This window comes from Loxodonta africana, chromosome 22 (genome assembly GCF_030014295.1).
Source record: "Loxodonta africana isolate mLoxAfr1 chromosome 22, mLoxAfr1.hap2, whole genome shotgun sequence".
NCBI classification, from domain to species: domain Eukaryota; kingdom Metazoa; phylum Chordata; class Mammalia; order Proboscidea; family Elephantidae; genus Loxodonta; species Loxodonta africana.
In genome coordinates this window covers 37,671,951-37,690,385 of record NC_087363.1, presented here as the reverse complement: position 1 = coordinate 37,690,385, position 18,435 = coordinate 37,671,951, and the positions used below count along the sequence as shown (strand labels likewise).

General features: G+C 48.3%; 1 protein-coding gene across 3 annotated transcripts in view; it reads right to left on the bottom strand.

The window, feature by feature from the left end:
- Positions 1-18,435, bottom strand: part of SLC6A6 (solute carrier family 6 member 6) — a 93,731-nt gene that overhangs the window by 72,457 nt on the left and 2,839 nt on the right. For all 3 annotated transcript variants that reach the window (XM_023547868.2, XM_023547869.2, XM_023547871.2), the window contains exon 2: positions 6,044-6,081. The gene's annotated coding sequence lies outside the window, so the exon portion shown is untranslated. The remainder of the gene's footprint in view (positions 1-6,043; positions 6,082-18,435) is intronic.

The following is an 18,435-nucleotide window of genomic DNA, read 5'->3' as shown; positions in this document are numbered from 1 at the left end:
ACTTGAGGGGAAGGTAGGTTCCCAAAGTTGTGAACTCAACTTTGACAAGAAAATTTAAAACTATTTCTCTTCACCCACTGTTAGGCCACACCATGGTTATCTTTGGATGTGGGAACATGGAGGAGTTTTCTTTTCTTCTTTAGACTGTTCTTGGCTTTCCCAGTTTTCTGTATTAAAAACATATTATGGTACTTGTATAATCAGGGCAAACAAACAATAAGTATCATTTTATAATTATCTTGGCCTCTCCCTGGATGGAAGGGCGAGCTTAACGCTCTTGTGTAACAGGCCTGAAGCTGGCATTTTCCAAGGACACTAGAAGTCACAGGTCTGTTGTGTAAGCCCCACCTTGCCAAAGTTTACAGGCCTGTTGGGGGAAGCAGGAAAGGCCCCAAGAAAAATCTCATACCAACCCTTGAGAGGTTCTGCTGTTAAAAATCTCCTATCTTCCTTAAATTATCCGAGGTACCAGGGAGGGTGGATCAGATTTTTGGGGATAGTCCCAAGACACTTGGGGCCAACTCTGTTAGCTGAAGGGGGCTGCTCTAAGGGGCCCCACCTGGGAGGATGAGATGAGAAACTGTACGTGGGTGCTTAGCGCTAAAATTGTTCGGCACATGGGGGCTTCAAAACTACTGTCATCAAAGTGATGAAGTTACCTTACCCCTGATGCTGCTGTCTTTCTAATCCTCTTGGGTGCAGTTATTGTTCCATTTTACAGGTGAAGAAGCTGAGGCTCAGAGAGGTTCAGCGATTTCCCTCAAGGACACACAGCTGGCATGGTCCAGAGCCTGAATTTGAACCCGGGATCAGCTCTTCAGCTCCACGGACTGTCCACTACATGGACTGTCCCTGTCAGGAACAATTTTTGTGGCTGGCTCATAAATAATAACTCAGGCACAACTGAGTACTAATGGCCCAGACCCCTCAGGGATGAAGGTAAAGAACAGCCAGCTGAGGTGCTTGCTGAGGACAAAGGGAATATGGAATGGGTAGTGGAAAAAGGAAGCTATAAATATCAGCTATGACCATGTGACTAGTTGCAGACATGAGGACTGTAATTATTATGAGTATTTCTTCCTTGTTTTGTTAATATATTTTTGTGTGTGTATATGTGGAGTAAAGAATTACTTATCTCAAGTAATTTGTTCCTGAGAGATAACTCTAAACCCTTGGAATTTCCTAAGTAGTTAAAGTGCCTTTGTTATCTAGACCTCTAGACCACACCTGGGGGTTTGTGCTAATGCGTGGAGCTGGCCTAACCAGAAAGACAACCATGTGGCCTCCTATCAGCTGACATCAGGGGAGGTAGGGGGGTGCTGATCCAATCTGAAGCCAGTAAAAGCTGTGGATCAGGAAGCCTGTTGGGAAGCCCATGGAGCTTCCCGGTTGGTGGAGGGAGAATGATCCTGCCCTTGTTGGGAGATGGAAGCTTCGTGCTGGGAGCCCTCCCAGACCTTGCCCTGTGCATCTTATTTGTTTTGATCCCGGCATGTATCCTTTTTGCTATAATAAATCTGTAATTGTACGTATAGCACTTTCTGTGAGTTCTGTGAGTCATTCCAGATAATTCTGGAGCCTGAGGTTATGGATTGAATTGTGTCCCCCAAAAATGTGTGGTGACTTGGCTAGGCCATGGTTACCAGTATTGTGTGACTGTCCACCATTTTGTCATCTGATGTGATTTTCCTGTGTGTTGTAAATTCTGCCTCTATGATGTTAATGAGGCAGGATAAGAGGCAGTTATGTTAACGAGGCATCAGGACTCAATCTACAAGGTTAGGCTGTGTCCTGAGTCAATCTCTTTTGAGACAGAAAAGAGAGCAGTAAGCAGCAAGACAGGGGGACCTCATACCACCAAGAATGAAGAACCAGGAGGGAAGCGTGTCTTTGGGCCCAAGGTTCCTGCGCTGAGAAGCTCCTAGACCAGGGGAAGATGGATGACAAGGATCTTACCAGAGCCAACAGAGAGGGAAAGCCTTCTCCTGGACCTGACACTCTGAAATTGGACTTTTAGCCTCCTAGACTGTGAAAGAATAAATTTCTCTTTGTTAAAGCATCTGCTTGTGGTATTTCTATTATAGTAGGACTAGATAACTAAGATACCAAGGGATTAGTGGGAGCCAGCAGGTAAGAAGTAAGAGAGCTCAGGAGAACCCTGAACTTGCAGCTAGAATCTTAAAGGAACAGAGGAAAACCCCTGAATTTGGAGGCCATCAGCTCAGAAATGAGGGTGTTGTGGGGACTCCCCAAACTTGTGGCTGGCATCTGCCTATTTGGCAGTCTGAAGGATGGTGTCTTTTTAACTTATGAGGTCTGGCCTCGCTCTAGGTAGCTCCAGTAAAACCCAGTGCCGTCGAGTCGATTCCGACTCATAGTGACCCTATAGGACAGGGTAGAACTGCCCCACAGAGTTTCCAAGGAGCGCCTGGCGGATTCGAACTGCTGACCCTTTGGTTAGCAGCCATAGCACTTAACCATTACGCCATCAGGGTTTCCATCTAGGTAGCTAGGGTCAGAGAAATAAGTGCTGTGAGGGCAGTTGTTGTCAGAACTGAACAGAGAAGTGGAAAAAATGGGATTTTGATTAATTTTACTTGACACTCCCACACAGCACAGACATGGATTTGCATATGTAAATCTTTGTTTTCCTCCCTCTCTTATTCCATTATATATCATAAAACATAAGATGCATTAACTCTGCATCATCTCTGGAAAAGGGGTTAGTGCATTTTTAATGGTAATGCAGGATAATAGCTGTATCATATTAGGCAAAGTAGGGCTTTGTTATTGTCTTTATTTGCAAATTATGTATGGTTTAAGGAGATGCATGTGGGTGCCAAGCAGTCAAGGGGTGGACCGTGACGGTTAATTTTATGTGTCAACTTGGCTAGGCTATGGTGCCCAGATATTTGGTCAAACGCTAGTCTAGTTGCTATTACGAAGTAGTTCCGCGTGATTAAATCAGTTGGCCTTCAGCAAAGCAGATTATCCTTCATAATATGGATGGGCTTCATCTAATCAGTTGAAGGTCTTAAGAGCAAAAGGGGTATTTTCCTAGGGTGTGCTCTGCCTCGAGACTATAAATAGACATTTTGTCAGAACTCCCTCACTCTTCACTCTTCCCATCACCTGACCTATGGACTTGGGCATATAAGCCTTTCACCTGACCTACGAATTTTGGACTTCCTAGGCCCCACAACTGCATAAGCCAATTCCCCACTGGTTCTGTTTCTCTAGAGAACCTTGACTAAGTCATTTTGGTTACTTCTTCACTTCATAATCTCTACCTAGTGGCACAGGACCCTGTGAGGGGCTCATGAGCAATTATCACCCCCTTTCTCAGATAGAAATCTGAAGGTCAAAGGCACCCAGTGATCCACCCCAGACAGGAGAGACAAACACTAGTAGTCCTCACACTTCAGAGGTGATAGCTTCTGCTCTTCCATCCTGGTCCTCTAAAGACTCCACCTCCAAATCCCACTGCCCACCATGTCAGGGAGCCAGGGAGCTCTTACAGAAAGACTAAACCAAGAGGGCTGCTTGGAGGAGGCATCAGGTAGGCCTGAGAGCAAACCCACCTTTTAGCCTCAGCTGCTTCTCCTATAAAATGGGCTCCCACCTCAGTGCAGACAGATCAGCAAGCCTCGAAAAAGAGGAACAATGGCTGGACTCCATCCGTTTACCACCTATAAAGCCACCAGCCTGGGTGGGGGCTGGGGCTTCTTGCACAAGACCGTCTTTATCTGGAAGCAGAAGTCACATTCCAGCTTCACAGCAGCAGGTATCTTGCTCCCCATTGCCCTCTGCTACTCATTAACCAGCAGCCAGGCCTAGAGAAGGTGCTGGACCGGGCGCCTACGCCCAGCATGGAGGTGGGCCGGGCAGTGTTGGGCAGTGTGCACAGCAGCATCGGATCAACCGGGGCTCAAATCCTTCCCAGCTGTGTGACCTTGGGGGAGTACACTCATCTCTCTGAGCCTCAGTTTCCTCACCTGGACAACGGAGATAATGTCCGTGCCCACCTCACAGGGCTATAGGAAGACAGCATGAGTTCACAAAGTGCTTAGCAATGCCCGACACGCAGAGTAAGCACTCAATAAATTCATCTGTCGCTTTTACAGAAAGAGTAAGAGTACCCATCTCACAGGGTTCTAGAATGAAATGAGCTAATACATACTGAACCTCTTAGCACCATCTTAAATGAGCACACAGTGACGACTTCCATAAATGTTGGCAATTGTAAGTATTGACATTGATTAGGATTACAATGATCATTCTGGAGGCAGATGCCGAAGGTTATCCTCATGCCCACTCCACAGCTGCTCAGAGAGGCAGGAGACACCAAGGGCACACCTGTCTGATTTTCCACGGCCAGCGTCATGGGGTGAAGAACACATCTCCCTGGGGTGGGCGGTCTGTGGCTGCTCATGACAGAGGACCTGGGCTGAGGGCAACCGATCGTTGGGGCCACAAAGTGGCTTTTTTCTCAGTGTGGCTTCAGAAAACCTGTTGCTATCAAGTCGACTCCAATTCATGGTGACCCCGTGGGTGTCAGAGTAGAACTGTGCTCCATAGGGTTTTCAGTGGCTGAGTTTTTGGAAGGAGATTGTCAAGGCTTTTTTTCGAGGTGACTTGAGTGGACCTGAACCTCCAACCTTTCAGTTAGCAGCAAAGTGCGTTAGCCATTTGCATCACCCAGGGACTCCCTATCCGACCCGCATTTCCCTGGACCAGTGGGAATCTGGCCGGGGGCACTACTTTACCTCCTAGAAATTTCTGCCCAGAAAGCGAAAGTCTTCAAATTCCAGAGTAGGATCTACTAGCAGGCCGTGAAATCAGTGTAGAGTCAGGACTATCATGTTTATGGAACAGAACCAAATGGAATAGGGCAGTGCAGATGGTGACCACAGGCCTGTTTGGTGAAACTTTGGTCTCGGTTTCACACGTCTACGTGTGTGAGCTCTCACTGCATCCTGTTGTAAAATGTATTTCTTACTGAATGTCCTGATTAAGAGACTTTCAATAGTAACCAAGACAACGTTCCAAACCAGGGTGAACAAGATAAGACAGTCGCACAAAGGGCAGGTTCTTGCCCCATTAAACTCCTTTTAAAAGCATTACTATGATCCTAAACTGGAAGAAAAAAAAAAAAAAAAAAAGTTGCTGTAAACATGGAGACAATCAACAAGATGCCATTAAGGCCCGCAGATTAGATAAAAGAATTCTGTCGATGTTAAATGTCCTGGAGTTGATAATTGTGCTGGAGTATTATGAGAGAGCGGCCTTGTTCGTACAAAATTTACGCAGAAGGCTTAGGGGTAAAGGAGCATCGGGCCGGTAACTTACTCCCCAGTGATTCAGCAAAAAAAGGCATGAGAAGAATATGACGTGCCTACGTTGACAGTATATATTATAGACAGACGAAGCAGGTGTGGCAGAGATATAACAAGAGGAAAATCTAAGTGGATGGGGAGATGGGAAGTCACTGTAATACTCCTACAACTTTTCTGAAGGTTTTCAATTTTTTTTTTAATAAAAAGTCTAAAAAGAAAACAATTGTGCCAACAGCCCCGATTTCTGGAATATCTTGCCTGTGCTCTGTGAGGAGCCAAGCTCACCCTTTCCTATACATCTCACTCCTAATCCTCAGAATAACCACGCCATGAAGCTGCCTTAGAGCCTTCCAGAGGCAAAGCAGGGTCTGAATACAGCCTCGTTATCCAGTTTGCAAACAAGGAAACCGGCTGAGAGAAGTGAGGAGCGTACTTGCCCGAGGTGGTGCTGTAGCAGGGTCAGGATGGGACCCAGCCAGGACTCTACAACCAGTGCTTGGCCTTTTGGCTGGGCCACCTCCCACGTGGGGTCTGAGTGGGCATAGGTGGCCAACCCAGGCCTGGGGACCACCACTCGGAGGTGATGGGTGAACCAGGTCCTGGCATCTCGGGGGCTCTGTCCTCTCTTCCTGGGGTTCCCACCTCAGGTCACCCACCACACATCAGCAAGACAACACCATCACAGACAAGATCAAGATGCCACTTACGTTTTGAAGTCTCCTCAGAAAGGACGGTTGTTCCTGACCTATTGCAAAGAGAGGAAGCAAAGAAGGAAAGAAGATTCCATCAGGGACTGACTGTGCACAGGAAGTCCTCTTCTCACTTGTGACCACCAAACATAGCATGTGCTGGAGAAGGGTCATATCAACACGGAGACTGAGAAAGCTGGGACACTCTGGCTTACACCACACACACTCACACGCACACACACTCACATTCTCATATACACATGCTCACACACACATACACACATATGCTCTCACAGACACACAGCCTCCCAGTCAGACACACATGTATATTCTTACAGACACACACGTTCACACATGTAGTGTCACACACAGACTCACACACTCGCATATACTCTCATGCACAGACACGCACACACACAGAGGCATTCACACGCACAGTGTTACACAGACCCACACTCAGACGTGCACTCATACACAGACACACATATTCACACTCACATAGAAGCTCACTGTCACATACACAGAACCACATGCACACATACGCTCTCAGAGACGCACAAATATACACAAACGCAGACACACGTGCAGATATGCGCTCACACATACACTCCCACACACCCATCTCTTGGGTGCTGTGTCCCTGAAACCCAGTGGGCAGCAAGAACTGGCTAATCGCCAGGCATCCTCCTGCCTGTGCTGAGAGAGGCAGGGGCCCAGCCAGTGGTCACATGGGAAAAGGGCTATGGGTGGCTGCCCCTAGCCCTGACAGCCCCCCAAGCTCAATCAGGAGACCAGGCCTGTGACAGACTCCCCCGCATGAGCTCAAGGAAGCACCAAGGCTAGCTGGAGGGTTTGTGGGAGGCCCCGGAAGCCCCAGGTTCTTGGAGACCATGATGCTTACCAACCTTTCAGAGGCTCTGAGAAGGACCGCCAAGGAAACCTGCGGACCTTTGCTGAGCTGAGGGGTCTCCAGTATGACTGCCCATAGATCCCCTTTTTTTAATATAACACCTCTTGTTCTTTGGAACTCAGTTGGGGAAGTAATACAAGTGGGGACAGGTCACCTCGGCTTCTCAGTCCACCAACAAAGCTACTTGCCTGAGGCTGGAGGTGCTCGAGGTTGCCCAGAATCTAAAAATGTAAAAACTAAGAAAGGCTCCTTATCAACCAAGATCTAAGCTCAATGAACAGTTAAATTGGGATTACCAGACAAGAGAAGGGGGTCATGGAGGGAGGGGGGGGCAGAGAAAGCCTCCAGAGCTGGGCACTTCTTTCTTCTCTTTTTAAACCTCTTCTTTCCTCCTCCTCATACCTGTAGCCTTGCCCTTAAGCCTCTTCCCCAGAACTCAAAAACACCAGAGTCAGTAAGCACTGGTCCCAGACGACATCCTTCAGCAGCTCACACAGGTTCCAGGCACTGCAGGGTAGGGACAATCAGTCAACGATTTACTGAGCACCTACTATGTTCCAAGCACTGTTCTGGGCACTAGGAACATGGCACTGAATAAGACAGCTGAGTTCCCTGCTCTCACAGAGACTGGAGCCATACCTGGGTGGACACCTGGCTCCATGAAGACTAGGGTAGATTAGCAATGTCTGCCTCGGGTGCAGGGGGTGGAAGTGCCAGCAGGTACTTTTCTATACTGGACTGTACCAAGGGTAGAGGGAAACCGTGAAAGATGAAGTTAGGATGTTGCAAACGCAATTACAAAAGGAGTGTTAAGGGAGCCAGGGGAAAGATAGCATAATTTTGTCTGGGGTGAGACCTTACCAGGTGCATGAAGCCAGCCCAGCTCAGAGAAGAAGGTGAGAACGGCACTAGGTCACCTGCTGGCACCCATGCACTTCTTCTGGGGACAGTGGGCATCTCTTCCACGTGGAGACCCATGCACCCTGCTCTCAGTCCATGGGGTTCTGGTGGGCTGATCCTACCTCCCGCTTCCAGGGATGGGTGGTGAGCCATGCCTAGCCAATCAGAGGGGGCTGCTGTGATTGTCCAGGATAGTACTTAAGCTCCCACCTGGATAATGTGAGCGATGACTGGGACTTTTGCTAAAAATATTATGAAAAAAGAAGGCTCTTTCTCTGATTGCTAGGTTGGGAGGGCGTTTGCTTGGAGCAGCAAGAGGCAGTCCAAGGAGAATGGAGCCAACACAGAGGGACGCGGAGCCCAAAAGTGGAGAAAAAGAAACTGATTCCCAATGACATCTCTCAGCACCTGGATCCAGCCGTGCCTGAAGTATACACTGAGCTTTTCAGCTAGGAGTCAATAAATGTTCTTTTTTTTTTTTTTTTTTAGGTTAGTTTGAACAGTTTTCTGCCACTTGCAACCCTAAGAAGCCAGACCCACGCCCTGCCTTGATCTTGCTGTATAACTTTATGCATGTCCCTTTATCTCTCTGACACTCAGAAAAAGAGGCACACAGATGAAATGACATCTGTGGTCCCCCGTGGCCCTAGCCCTAGCTATCACATGTGCATCGCAAAAGTTAGGACTGATCCCAACCCAGGCATCCTGCCAAGATGTTGAAAACAGCCCTTCTCGAAGTTAAACAGGCATAGAATCACTGGGAGGGCTCATTAAAACACAGACTGCAAGGCCCCATCTCCAGGGAACCTGAGTCAGCAGATCTGGGCTGGGGCCCGAGACCCTGCTTTTCTAACCTGCTCCCAGGTGACTCCCGAGCTGTGGGTCCGGGAATCATGCTGAGAAACAAATCTCTAAATCTCTGTCCCACTCTTCCTAGTTCCTGAGGGCAGGTGCTCAGTGCAAAAATAAAACCCTCGCCAGGCAGGAGACCACAGCCTCTCTGTCCTCAAGCCAGGCCCCCAGCTGGGGAAAACACCTGAGTGGTTTCAAGGATGGATTAGTCTTTAAGTAACTACAGTGCCAGGCCCCACTGCCGGCCCTTCCAGCCAGTGCTCTGCCCTGGAATTTGTCTAAATAATGGGGGAGGCTGTGAGCCTGACTCCAGCAGGCCCCATGCTGGCCTTCCAGGAGCTGTGAACACCCCCAACGGCGCCCCCATCACCAGTCCACCAGCACCAAATCCCACTGTGGGTCTTAATCTGACACACTGCCGGCTGTCAGCAAGTTTGGCCTGCTAGGCTCGCCACTGATTTACATCTGACTTGGCTCCCTTGAAAAGCCGCCTGTGGTTTTTGGACTGTGGTCACTGTTCAGAAAAGGGCTTTTCCCATCTGCATCCTTTCCAAAGTGGCAGTGGCTGCCTTCCAGCTGCGTGACCTTGGGCAAGTTACCTGCCCTCTCTGGAGCCTCAGGTTTTCATTTGCAAAATAAAAACAATAGTATCTTTGGAAAAATTCAAGGAGATGATGCTTATAAAGCACAGGGCATGATTTGGGGTCTGGCTTACGCTTACAGGCACCCAGTACCTGTTGTGGTTGTTGTCAGCTGCAGCCTGCCCCTGACTCACAGCAACACCATGCATTACAGAACAAAACACTGCCCGGTCCTGTGCCATCCCCACGATCGGTTGCAAATTGAACTGTTGTGCTCTATGTGGTTTTCACGGGCTAATATCTGGAAGTAGATTGCCAGGCTTTTCTTCCTAGTCTGTCTTGGTGTAGAAGCTCCACTGAAACCTGTTCAGAATCACAGCAACATGCAAGCCTCTACGGACAGACAAGTGGTAGCTGCGCATGAGGTGTACGAGCCAGAAATCGAACCCAGGTCTCCTGTATGGAGGTCGGTATTGGTTTTTTCCAGTCGGCGTAATTCCCTGGAGGTCCACCCAGGTTGTTACATGCTATCAATAGCTTGTTTCTTTTCATTGCTGGCTAGTATTCTATGATGTTGATATACCACCGTTTGTTTAGCCATTCACCCATTGAAGCACATCTGGGTTGTTTCTTGTTTCAGACTAGTACAAATAAAGCTACCGTGAACGTTCATGCAAGAGCCAATAGTTTTTAAATGTGGGCATTTTTGCACTTGCACCTGGCCATCTGGTTTCTCTAGACACAATGGGGAGATGTAGCAGCCCTGGGCCCACCATCCCTTTGGATGCTCTGTTGGACAGTGACATGGCCTGGCCTCCCCAGTGTGCCCAGCCCCACTGACCACCTCCTCACTATGTCATGGCCTGGCCCTGGAGGTATGGCAATGTGTCACCCCTCACTGCTGAAGGTTTGGGAACAATCCCTGCTCCAGTTAATTCAACAGAGCCATGCAGCAGAGGAGAGAGTGATTCATGAACTTCCTTATTCAGAATTCTAACATGGGACCACCACTGCCTCATCAACAGTGATCATTCATCGCCTTTTCTCCAAGTGTGGTCCCGCAGATCGATGGCAGCATCAGCAGCACCGGGGAACTGGTTAGAGATCCAGGATCTCAGGCCCTACCCTAGACCTAGGAAAGGGCATCTTCGCAAGATCCCCACGTGATGGCTACATGCTTTCAGGCCTGCGGAGAGCTGGGCTATGCCGTTACTACTATTGCCATTGTTGTTATTGCTACAGTGGTTCCAAGATGGAGCCAAGATGCAACCAAACAAGCCCCTGAGCTGCTTCAGCTCCTGAAGTCCCCGCCTAGGCTAACGACAAGCAGAGGTCAGAGGTGTAAAGAAATGCTGAAAGAGGGGAGAAAAATTATCTGTTGTCTCTCAGCCTCCAAACCAGTTACCAGGAGGAGCAGAAAGCTAGGTCTGTCCTTCTGCGAGAACTAGCGAGCAGTTACCCTCCCCAGACTCAACTCCACAGCCACGGTAACAAAATATACTGAAAACAACATTCCAGGTCTCAGATGTGGGGCTTGGGGAAGACTCTGGCGGCCTCTGTTCTCTGCGCAAGGCTGAATTTCTTAAGTTCACAAAGGCACATTGTCTGCCGTCTTGGCCCAGCTGGGGTCTGAACTTGGGGTGTGCTGCCCACAGTTCAAAGCAGACAGGGGCCCAAGTGCAGCCCTGGATAGGGCATCACCTGGCATCCGACCAGAAACATCTCCAGCCTGATGTGGATCTCCCATGGGAGTGTTTCAGGGTGCAGGACCATAGGGATTTCCCCCGCTTCAGCCTTGAACTGTCTACTGATGAAAGTGCTCGAGGTTGGCACCAGATACAAGTAAGTCCATAAATTCAGTGCGCCCTGAACCTGGACCCTGAACTGGAGGACTTACCTCCAGTTCGAGGGGCTGTAAATTGAAAGCATAAGGAAGTTCATGAATCACTCTCTCCTCCGCTGCACTCGGCTCGGTTCAATTAGCTGGAGCAGGGATTGTTCCCAAATCTTCAGCAGTGAGGGGCGCCACACTGCCACACCTCCAGTATGAGATAGCAAGGAGGTGGTCAATGGGGCTGGGACACACTGGGAAGCCTGGGCCATGTCTCCGTCCAAGGGAACATCCAAAGGGATGGCAGGCCCAAGGCGGCTACATCTCCCCATGTGTCTAGAGAAACCAGGTGGCAAGATGCACGGGCAAAAAGTGCCCACATTTAAAAACTATTGGCTCTGACATGAGTGTTCACAGCAGCTTTATTTGTACTAGTCTGAAACAAGAAACAACTCAGATGGCCTTCAAAGGATGAATGGTTAAATAAACGGTGGTACATCGACATCATAGAATACTAGGCAGCAATGAAGATGAACAATTGATGATATGCAACAGCCTGGGTGGATCTCCAGGGAATTATGCTGCCTGAAAAAAGCCAACACTAAAGGGTTACAGGCTGTCTGATTCCCCAGAGATGGAGAACTGATAACGGTCAAGGACAGTCGTTAAGGCAGGGTGGAAGACGGACGTTGGCACTGCTACAGAAGGGCAAAGGAAGAATCCTGGTGGTGATGTAAGCGTTCCGTATTTTAACCGTACCAGCTGCTGTGGGGTCAACCCCGACTCATGGCGACCCCATGTGCGTCAGCACAGAACTGCGCTTCACGGGGTTTTCAGTGGCTGCTTTTCCAGAAGTGGATCGCCAAGCCTTGCTTCTGAAGCACCCCTGGGTGGACTAGAACCTCCAACCTTTCAGTTACCAGCCGAGTGTATTAATCGTTTTGACTGTACCAATGTCAATATCCTTGTTTGATATTGTCCTACACTTTTGCAGATGTTACCATTGGAAGAAACTGGGTCAAGTGTATACAGGTCTCTCTTTATTATTTCTTACAGCTGCATATGAAGCTAATACCATTTCAAAATAAAAAGTGTAAGTATGTGTATATTTAAGCTTTATATAGATATACATTGATAAACTTTTCATACGAAAAAGTTAGCTCAAATTTATAGAGCTCTGTGTGGACAACACACAACACATCTGTGGCCAGAGCTGCCCCCAGGAGACCTTTCTGGGTGAGAGTGGAAGCCAAGAACATGACCTCCGCTCACATCTGCACAAAGAGGCTGCAGGTGTGGAATATTTTCTCTTCCTTTTTCTTTTTTTTGAGGTCTGTTCTAATTTATGTTCTTCTACCAATGGTGGAAGAAAATTCCACTGAGCCCTAAGGAAATGTTTTTGACTAGAACTCCAGACCCCAGATTGAGAAGGGTGCCTCCTTTCAGATTGAAAGCTGAGGCATCTTGAAAAACCAACAGGAGGGCAACCACTTCCTTCAGGAGACCCACAGGTACAGCCACCCACGTGGTAACAGTGACAGCGTGCGTTCCCACAACAGAGAGAAGGAAGGGTCTTTTCCTCTTTACTCAGCAGGGAATTCCTCCAAAAATGATGCTGAGCCAGGCCATCCCTTACAACATTAGGAAACTGAGGGCCAGAGAAGACTTGCCTAGGCCACACAGGAAGCCAGCGGCCAAGGATGTTGTGATGCCCAACACTGGGTCTTTGATTTTAAAAGGGCTCCTGTTATACTTCATTAATCATTTGTGAGTAATTTTTTGTTTAACATCTATCACCTCTACCAGAGAGTCAGCTCCATTAGGGCATGATTTGGTCTGTCTTGTTCACCTGCCATATCCCCAGTGCCTAGCACATGGCCCGGAACAAATAAATGTTGGATGGGTGGGTGGGTGGGTAGGTGGACGGGTGGATGGACGGGCAGACAGACGGACGGACGGATGGGTAGGTGGACGGATGGATGGGTAGGTGGACGGACGGACGGACGGACAGACAGACGGATGGGTGGGTGGGTGGATGGGTGGATGGTGGATAGGCAGATGGGTAGGTGGATGGATGGGTGGATGGTGGATAGGCAGATGGGTAGGTGGATGGATGGATGGGTAGGTAGATGGATGAATGAACGGGTGAATGGGTGGATGGGTAAGTGAGTAGGCATGTGGGCAGGTAGGTAGATGGTAGGTGGGTGAATATAATTTCCAAGCCTGGACCCACTCAGATATTCAAACTTCAGCCTCTCATTTCAGGATAGAGGGAGTCAGATACTCTTTATTACTTGTGTACTGAGCACCTACTATGCATCAGGCCCTCTGCCGGATGCTGGAGTCACCTCTCAAGGTTGATGGATATAAGGCAAGACCACAAAGGTCTGAGCTTGGGCCAGAGAAAGGGCCACAGGGTCTCAGAGCAAGGAGAGATTCAGGCCACTTTGACTCAGGTCACCTTTGAATGCCTGGCACTGTCAAATGGCTCAACAGAAGCTTTCAGAGCAGGCAGCATCGAGTTGGCCCTTAAAGACTGGGACTAAGAAGAGAAAGCCGAAAGTATATTGAGGGCCAAGAGAATGGCAGGCAAGGCCGAGGGATCCCATTGCTCAGCCAAGGAGTATAAACCCGCCAAACCACAGGAGAGAGGAAAGAAGTTGAGAAAGATGAGGGTAAACATTGGGCAAGAGCCAGATCATGAAAGGCCTCAAATGCCATGCTAAGTTTAGACTTGATTTCACAAAGCACTAGGGAGCCACTGAAGACTTTAGAGCAGAAGAGTGACATGCTTACAGCTGTCCCCTGGGTGGTGCAGAGAAGCTCCCAGGAAGCACAGAGGCTGATAAAGAGGCTGCTGTCTTAAGTAGTGATGTCCGGCTGGAGAGGAGATACCAGATGCATCTGATGATGGAATGCCTTTGAAATCATGACTTCAGAATCTTCCCTCAGGGCTGAGCAGCTATCTTCTCTACCTACCAACTGGCTGTGGGGCCAAGAAAGCAGAGCCCTCAAGACTGCCCCTTCCGGTGCCCTTCACTCATTAAGCATGACTCTGCTAAAATCCACCAACCAGCACACCCCTCAGCCCCCACCAGGCACCAAGGCATCCTCAAGTTAAGGACTTTGCTAGAAGGGCGATTGAAAATGGCAGTGAGTCATTTAGCACTTACATTGTGCTCAAAAAAGTCTTGGGTAAGGGTGGGGACTCTCAGAATGTCCCAGCACAGTGATCACAGAGATGAGGTCCCACCCCTCCACTTAATGGAGGCTGAGGCTCAGGGGAGGGGGGAAGGGAAGCAGGGAGGGCCCAAGTGAGCAGGGTAAGAATTCAGCTCTCCTCCTTCCAGCCCAGGCCTACTCAAACCCCATTTGAGGGTGCAGGCAGACCACCACCAGGCAGGTGGCACTTACCCTCAGCCCCTTCAGCCCTCTCACAGCCACCTCCTCAACGCTGTGCCCAAAAATGTGGCCAGACCTGCTCTCCACATGCCAGGTTCATGCTCATCTCTGAGCAGAAGGCCCTGCTTTCCAGGAACCCCCATCCTGGACTCTGGAGGCATCTGGGGGCAGCCAAGCCCTAAGGAATCTTTGTACAGCTTGGATCTCTGGCCCTCTTCCCCATTAACTGTGATAAAATCAGCATTGAGAACCATGAGCACAATCATCAAAAGGCAAAAACATTGTCCTTAATTTCACCTCTGCAAAGGGAAGTTTTATATAATCGCTGAATGCGGGGCAGAACTGGGGAAGAACAATCCATTTCTGAACAATAGCCCTTACGATGGCTTTATAGTCCTGTGTGGATACAGGCCTCACTCAGGAAACTTCAAGCTTCTCATTCATAAAGTGGGTGGGCAGAGAAGGTTAACTCAGTGATCCTACACTCCAAGTTCCCAAACTCCACAGAGAAGGGACTACTCTCCCTGACCTTCCAGGGCATTCCTTGCTCTTGGCATAAACCTCCTGGGATTGTACATTAACTTCTTCCAGATACAGATCTTCTCCCCTCCCTGCACCCTACAAGACTATGAGCTATTTGCACACGGGGGCCATTTTATTTATCCCTGTGCTCCTGGCCCTGGCAACATGCCTGACACACAGTAGGTACTCAGTAAACATTTGTAGTGCCATCAGTGAAATGAAGATGGGCTTTGGTGTCAGGTGGCCGCTGGTCCAAATTCCCCTTCCACCGTTTCCTAGTTGTGTGTGCTGGGTCAAGACACTTCTCTGAGCCTTGATGAATTCTTCTGTAAGATGAGAGTAATAACCCTTATCTCACAAAATAAGTGCAGGAAGATTAGACAAAATGCAAGAAGAGAGATAAAGTACAGTGGTCACTCAATAAATATTGGTTCCCTTTCTTCTCAGAAAAATGAAGGAGCTGCTCCCCTGCCCATCCTCCAGAGCAAGTTCAAAGTCAATAGGTAGGTGTGCTTCATTCACTGAGTTGGCAGCACTTGGTGTAATTAAGACCAGTGATTCAGAATGGCCTGGGTAGATCTGTTCATTCTGACACACAGCAGGTCCACAATGGTCTGCTATTTTGAATACAGCAGTGACAGAATGAAATATTGTATGATGTCATTTTTGTTTAAAACAACAACAACAACAAAACTAGAGCTAGCTTGCTGAATAGATTCTAAACAGATCAAAGAGGAAGTCAAAACCGAAATGAAAATTAATCTAGAAGGTAATAAAAAGGAGTATTCTGCACACAGAAACAGTTAAAGCTGTATGGAGAGGAAAATGCACAGCCTTAAAGGTCTTTTTTATTATTATTATAACACAAAGAAAGCTGGATAATGGACAGATGGTCAGATGACAAACTAAAGACTAATTGGTTTGCAATTTTTTTTTTAATATAATGATCTGAAAGAATATATGCCAAACTATTAAAGTGGTGACCCTCATGAGTGGGCCTTGAATCAAGGAGGGGGACAGGTAGAACTTCACTTTGTTAGTTCATAGAGTTTTGTATTGCTTGAGGTATTATTACTGTAGTATTTAAAAGACCCTAGAATGAATGAAAGAGAAGCCTTTGGTAGTTTCTTATAAAGTTAAATATACATTTACCCTATGACCCAGCAGTTCCACTCCTAGAGAAATGAAATTATATGTTCACAAAGAATTGTACACAAATGCTCACAGCAGCATTATTCATAATAGCCCCAAACTGGAAACAACTCAAATGTCCATCAACAGGAGAATGGATAAACAAATGTTGCACACACCTATACAATGCCATACCACTTGGCGATAAAAAGAAATTAACTATTGATACTCTCAACAGCTTGGATGGATCTCAACAATGTCAAGACAGAGAAAACGATGCCAAACCCGTAAGAGGAGACACTATACAATCCCATTCAGGTGAAGTTTTAGGCTTGGCTAAACTAATTTACGGGGATAGGAGTCAGAAAGTGGTTGCCTCTGCGAGGGGAAAGCCACAAGCAAAGGTTCTGGGGAGCTGAAAATGTTCTATATCTCAGGCTGGGTGGTGGTTACACAGGTGTATACCAAAAACCAAAAAAAACCCAAATCTGTTGCCTTCGAGTCAATTTCAACTCATAGCGACCCTATAGGACAGAGTAGAACTGTCCCATAGGGTTTCCAAGGAGCAGCTGGTAGATTCAAACTGCCAACCTTTTGGTTAGCAGCCCAGCAATTAACTACTACTCTTAAATTTGTCAAAACTCACCCAACTGTAACAGAATCTTTGCATTTCATTTAAACTATATCTCAATCTTAAAATAATAATTTTTTAATCACATGAGAAACTTTAAGGAAATACAGATTCCCAGGCTCCACCCCCCCCCCCAAAGATTTTGATTCAGTATGTCTAGGTGGAGCCTGGGAATTTGAATTTCTAAGAAAGTACTTCAGGGAAGTCCAGTGCCTAACCAAGAGCTGTGAACCACCACAGTCTATCATCTACTGTAGCCCCCAACACTGTCTTTCCCTCCCCCTGGCCCTTTTGTTATTTTGGGTGGCTGGCTGGTGGTTTTTGCAAGGGTTGGTTGGCCAAGTCCTACAGAGCTTTAGGAATATAACATCTGCTTGTGACTCTCTCTGCCCTTCCCCACCCCGCTACCCCCCACTCTTACATCAATCTCAGCTCAGGTTTCCAAAGCAAGTCTCTGACCCGGTGAGGTGGGAAGAGAAACCCCACAGGCCTGTCCAGAGCAGACATAACTCACCCTTAAAGACGCTGGGGCTGCGTGTTCCCAGGAAGGTCAAACGCAGCAAATTAATGGCATGTGTACCTGTTAAGGAAACCCTGGCGATGTAGTGGTTAAGTACTATGGCTGCTAACCAAGAGGTCGGCAGTTCGAATCCGCCAGCCGCTCCTTGGAAACTCTATGGGGGCAGTTCCACTCTCTCCTATAGGGTCACTATCAGTTGGAATCGACTCAACGGCAGTGGGTTTCGTTTTTTTTTTTTTTTGGTACCTGTTAAACAGCATGTTCAGGCCTTCACCCTGTGCTCACAGAAAGCACTCAGGGCAAGACTCACTGGCACAGAAAAAGCTCCGTGCCCTGTCCAGCAGTGGCCCAGTCACCCTCTGCCTCCTGTACCAGCTTCATTCCTCCCTCACCATCAGGGCTCTCCTGGCCTCCAGGCTTGCCTGGCTTCTCCACCATTGTTCCCAAACCCAGTCTGACCCTCTTTCAAATCCCTGCTGACCTCAGAATAAAGTCCAAGCCCTTCTACCCCACATTCAAGGCCCTTAACTGTGGAGCTACTGCCAAATCCAGCCCTGGCTCCTTTTCTTCTCTCCAGCTGAGACCCTGGGGAGCTTGTTCTACAAACATGCTTGGCTACTTCATGCCTCTGTGCCTTTGCACCTGCTATGTCCCCTGCCCAGAATGCCAGTCCATCCTGTTTTTCCAGCCTCAGATAATGCCAACTCCGACATCACCTCCTCTAAGAAGCTTGGGTGCCTCCTGCCTACTGCCCGACCATCAACACACACTCTGCACCCCAGAGTCTTCTTCAGAGCACCCCACAGACAGCTTGGTCACAGCAGCTGCCACACTATCCCAGCTCCCTTGAAAGCCAGTGTTCTACCCCAAATTAGTGCCTGTCCAAAACACACAAGGTTAGCCAAGGTTTATTAACCAACTAATTGAGCCACATTTAAAAAGAGCTCTCGTTTTCCCTTGAAGCCCACCCTGGACATTTCCATACCCACAGCTCTTCCCAGAACCCACACATTTAAACAAAGGCTTCAGCCAAGGCAGACTGGCAAACGCGGAGAAGCGAGACGCAGCCCCAAAGAATCTGACTCTCACTTATGACCTTCTGCAGAAGCAGGGGACCAGCCGGTGCTTGC